This window comes from Panulirus ornatus, chromosome 8 (assembly GCF_036320965.1).
Source record: "Panulirus ornatus isolate Po-2019 chromosome 8, ASM3632096v1, whole genome shotgun sequence".
Lineage (NCBI taxonomy): Eukaryota > Metazoa > Arthropoda > Malacostraca > Decapoda > Palinuridae > Panulirus > Panulirus ornatus.
In genome coordinates this window covers 9,999,478-10,005,528 of record NC_092231.1, presented here as the reverse complement: position 1 = coordinate 10,005,528, position 6,051 = coordinate 9,999,478, and positions in this window count along the sequence as shown.

Below are 6,051 nucleotides of genomic sequence, written 5' to 3'. Positions count from 1 at the left end.
AAAACGTAAGCTTTTGTGATTTTTAACTAAGGCTCAGACGTTAAATTTTCATATACACATGTTCGAATGTAATTTATGGGAATTTTGATTTTTTTTTTCACTTTCTAAAATGAACTTTACTTGAATATCATGTAACGTATTGAGTAGTTGAACACATATCCATATGGTAGCAACTGTATTCGAGGTGGTTATAGTAATGTTCAACTTTACATTAGAGTGAAACTGAGTCAGATGAAACAAGCTAGTAAGAGAGACTTTTCGATAAATGTAAGCTGTGTTTTTATCATGTTCATTTACTGGCAGTGTCTCAAGATGCACAGTGATGTTACTGGAAATCTTACGCTTTGAAGTCTTGTATTTGAAATAAGAAATCGCTTTATATATATGAAGTGGCCTTCTCCGTTCCCCATGTATTTTCAGAGGAGATACATGGCTTAGATTTATTTTGGGTATGTGACACTCAGGGTGCAATCATCTTCGTGCATCTGGTCGCTGAGACTAGAGCTTCTACAGTTTCACCACCAGAAATCCGCTTCAATGTGCCTCAGGTTATCTTGAGGAAAGGACGTACTTTCTTTACACTTCCTGGCTGCCACTTCACTTTGGGAATTTCAGTTCTGGACGCCGCATTTCTTCCACCTGTGCTTTAAGATAAATGGCTTTTATTTTTCTATGGGGAAGAAACCCCGAATTCTCTCTTGGAAGCAAGAAAATGTGCTGGGTACACATGAGATCTCTAGGCTTACTAGGCGCTTAGGTTCTGAACGCACGATCGGGCAGCTACTTCACGCAAGACTTCATTAGTGCTTCGGCTCTCATTCAGGAGATCAAGATCCTGTAGACCCAAAAGATGGTCCTAGCATACTTCAGGAACCTTGTCAGTTCCATGCCAACACGTCTGCAAATGGTAATCAAGGCTAAATGAGAGATGAGGAAGTACCAGAAAGTGTGACGACGTCTTTGAATATATATATATATATATATATATATATATATATATATATATATATATATATATATATATATATATATATATATATATATGTATATATATATATATATATATATATATATATATATATATATATATACACACACAGATGTTACAGGACTCCGCCTGATCGAGGTTACACCGTGAGTGAAGAGTATCTTTGGGAGTACAATCTCGCTCAAGAAATTATCACTCCAACGGAGTCTACATTTTCCTGCTCCAGAGAGTAGCGCATACTTGGGCTGCAGGAGCCTTTAGATGGTGTCCTACTTAACTGCAGAAATCTATAGAAACTGGTCCTGGTATAAATATATATATATATATATATATATATATATATATATATATATATATATATATATATATATATATATATATTCGCCTGTGTACTCGTTTAATTATCCATTAGATTACCGCAAACTTTTTAGAATACTTTTCGTCAATATCCCTAAACTAAAGGAGTGCACCAGCGCACTTGTGCCAATTCATCTGTCCACCAGCAATAAACACATAGCCCGTTTTTGTGTCGTCACACCTCACTGCGCGAAGGTAGCGAAGCAATCACCGAACCGCCGGCTCTCGCTAACCTCCTACATTATGGTACCGACCAGCTCTGTTCTAGGTCTACACACTCCACAACAGAGCAATTTACTTACTTGATCTATTTACACAAATGATTTTATCTACAAATCCTGATGATATTTGACAATTTACTACTTGTTGTGTTCTAGGCTAACACACACTCCACAGCAGAGCAATGTATTTACTTGATCTCTTTACCCAAATGATTTTATCTATGTCGTAATATAGGATGAAGGTTAATCATTAACGTTGTTAGGTGGATTTAGACTTTCGGATAGGACAGAAATGTTGTCATTGTTAAAGAACCATTAGGTGTGAATATTTAAGATAACCATAATTGATAACGGGACATCATTTTTCAACATAGGTGGAGAATATCTTGATGACTAAATAACTTACTGAAGTCTGTCGCTGGCACATGACGATAGGCACACCTTCGGGTATTTCGAAGCACCATACTACGTCGACGATTTAGTTCTGCTCAAGCAATGATGGTTTAGCACTGGGCTCTCGGCACGCCATATTCTTTTCAAGTTCCGTGTTTAAAAACAGCTTAAAGTTTTTCGTAACATAACTTATATCGCAGTTATATCGTTGGGTGTGTATGCAGGCTCAGGCTGGTGTTCCCACGAAACACACACACACACACACATACACACACACACACACACACACACACACACACACGCGCGCGCGCGCGCGCACAATAAAAAAATCATAATAATTTGCTTCATTTCATTCTGAGAAGCAGGCGACAGTTCATAATTAGTTGGAATTATTAGGAAATCTTTGTTATGACAAGTAAGACGAAAATTCTGAGTGAGTTCTGGTCTCCTCCTCCCGTTCATTTTCTTTCTTTTGTATCATCGCAATACCTCTCGTCATCGCTTCTTCATTTACGTCAGAAAAGTTATTTTCGGAAGATCTTTTGTGATACTTTGTGGACGGACGGTGGATCGGCGCGGCAAAGTAATCAAAAAGAACTTGAAAATGTCATGATGTGTCTCCTCTGATTGTTGGCGCTGGAAAAATTGTATATTTTCTGTCTCTGTCTCGTCTGTCTGTCTGTCTGGTTATATATATATATATATATATATATATATATATATATATATATATATATATATATATATATATATATATATTTTTTTTTTTATACTTTGTCGCTGTCTCCCGCGTTTGCGAGGTAGCGCAAGGAAACAGACGATAGAAATGCCCCCCCCCCCCATACACATGTACATACACACGTCCACACACGCAAATATACATACCTACACAGCTTTCCATGGTTTACCCCAGACGCTTCACATGCCTTGATTCAATCCCTGTATACCACATCGCTCCAATTCACTCTATTCCTTGCCCTCCTTTCACCCTCCTGCATGTTCAGGCCCCGATCACACAAAATCTTTTTCACTCCATCTTTCCACCTCCAATTTGGTCTCCCTCTTCTCCTCGTTCCCTCCACCTCCGACACATATATCCTCTTGGTCAATCTTTCCTCACTCATTCTCTCCATGTGCCCAAACCATTTCAAAACACCCTCTTCTGCTCTCTCAACCACGCTCTTTTTATTTCCACACATCTCTCTTACCCTTACGTTACTTACTCGATCAAACCACCTCACACCACACATTGTCCTCAAACATCTCATTTCCAGCACATCCATCCTCCTGCGCACATCTCTATCCATAGCCCACGCCTCGCAACCATACAACATTGTTGGAACCACTATTCCTTCAAACATACCCATTTTTGCTTTCCGAGATAATGTTCTCGACTTCCACACATTTTTCAAGGCTCCCAAAATTTTCGCCCCCTCCCCCACCCTATGATCCACTTCCGCTTCCATGGTTCCATCCGCTGACAGATCCACTCCCAGATATCTAAAACACTTCACTTCCTCCAGTTTTTCTCCATTCAAACTCACCTCCCAATTGACTTGACCCTCACCCCTACTGTACCTAATAACCTTGCTCTTATTCACATTTACTCATTTATATATATATATACATTGAGATGTATAGGTATGTATATTTGCGTGTGTGGACGTGTATGTATATACATGTGTATGTGGGTGGGTTGGGCAAAATAAATAAATGAATATATATTTATATATTGGGAGTGAGTCAGAGGGTGGGGGGGGGGTGAGATATGGAAGCGCTAAGATTTTGTGGAAAGAGAGAACATCATCTAGATGAGCAAAAATGGGTATGTATGAAGGAATAGTAGTTCCAATAACGTTATATGGCTGCGAGGCATGGGCTATAGATAGGGTTGTGCAGAGGAAGGTGCATGTGTTGGAAATGAAATGTTTAAGGACAATATGTGGTGTGAGGTGGTTTGATCGAGTAAGAAATGAAAGGGTAAGAGAAATGTTTGATAACGAAAAGAATGTGGTTGAGAGATCAGAAGAGGTTGTGTTGAAATGGTCTGGAACTTTGGAGACAGTGGGTGAGGAAAGGTTGACAAACTGAAGGGAACAAGAAGCAGTGGGAGACCAAATTGGAGATGGAAGGGAAGGATGGAATGAAAAAGATTTTGACTGACCGGGGCCTGAACATGCAGAAGGGTGAAATGAGTGCACGGGATAGGGTGAATTGGAGCGATGTATACTGGGGTCGACGTGCTGTCATTGGACTGAATCAGGGCATGTGAAGTGTCTGGGGTACACCATGGAAAGGTCTGTGGGGCCTGGATGTGGATAAGGAGCTGTAGTTTCGATGCATTACACATGACAGCAAGAGACTGGATGTGAACGGATGCGGCCTTTCTTCGTCTGTGTTCCTAGCGCTACCCCGCTAGCGCTGGAAACGGTAATGAAAAAACGCGTTTCCTAAGTTTCAGATAAAGACGCGCGTACCATGTGGAGGCGAAGTAAATCTTCCTTTTAGGGTGGCAGGGCGGTGGGAGGTCACACTTCATCCTCAACTAGACCAATTTGTTAATTCCCGTTCCACTTGTGACGTGTCCTGTTCGCCACGATCTTCGCAGACTTAAATTACGATTTTCCGCGATAGTTTGCGTGACTCCTGGAGGCGATTGGCCGCCCGTTGGAATGATTTTTGTTTCACATATTTATCTTCGTTAAGTTGCGTTGCGGTTACGTTCGGCACGTAACCTCGGCGTCGCTGCACGTCGTGGGTAGATGATGCTGTCTTCTCTCTCCAGGGAGGATACCGAGCTCAGGTGCCTATTGATGAGGTGGTGCAGGTCATGAGCAACGCCTCTCCCTCCCTCCCCTCCCCTCTCCTCTCCTGGTACGGGTTTGGACATGGCCTCCCCCAGAGCTCCTTTGAGTCAGCCTACAGTCAGGTATCATCCTTATTTACCGTATCATTATGGAGGTTAGGAGGAGGAGGAGCAGCGGTGTCTTCAGCATCATGCATTATTTTTCTGTTTGTTCAGAGGGAAGGAAATCATGGGTTAAAAAACAAGCACACGAGAACGGTAGAAGCGTTGCGCGTGGATTTACCCAGTGTGTGTGTGTGTGTGTGTGTGTGTGTTGGAAGAGCGAGTGGACTGCTTGGCGGCTAGGCTTTTGCCAAACGACTGCGGAATTTAGCAAGGCGCCTGCGTGACGGATCTGTCAACAACATCTCTCACACTTGGGTAAATTCACGGGCAACGCTTCCCTCCTGCACTCCTCCTGCTTTTACACGTATTCTTCACCTGAACAAACTATAACGCGAGATGCGGAAGACTTCTCTTGTACTTAACCTCAACATCGACACGGCCGTTGTGCACATGTCTTGTTTACATCTTCTCTGGGACTGGCGTCTTTTTAGTCATCGGGCTCAGCTTGTCTGACGTAACTGATAATGCTGCTATTGTTATTTATTTATTTTGTTGTTGTTGTTGACACGGTACGGGGATCTTAAGCCCTAATTGAGGCTATCTCATACCCTAGCCCAAACCTGGTATTCAATTCATCGACCAAGCCCCTAGGGGTGGATGAAGAGTTGGGTTGACTGTGGATCGACTGCTACAACTTGGGTTCGAACGTAGGCGCTCGACCCTGGGCGGCCCGTGAATGCGTCACGGTCAGGATTACATATCCATGAAGTTGTAAGGTTAAGGAACATATCCATGACATCATTAAACATTCATAAATTGATGATCGATGTTTCATAAATAATCCTTTTTTTTTCTTTTTACCTTTCTGAAAATACAATGCAAATGACATAATCATCTCAGCTTTTTTGATAACTGGTTGTCCAGATTTTTTTTTTTTTATACGTCAGAAAGCAAACAGATCGTGAGTGAGACTGCTCACACTTACTTGTGGTATCTGAACGCGTCCCTCCTGGTGCTAGGCTTTCCATGTCTAGGTGCGTTCACATAGCGTCATCTAGAGAAACCTCCTCTGAATGTTGTTGTATTTATGCCGAGAGTGGAAACTCCAGCTATCGGCTGGTAAGTTGCTCAGGACTTGCGTGGAAGTCTGCTGATAGCAGCAACCAAGGTTGATCGAGGAG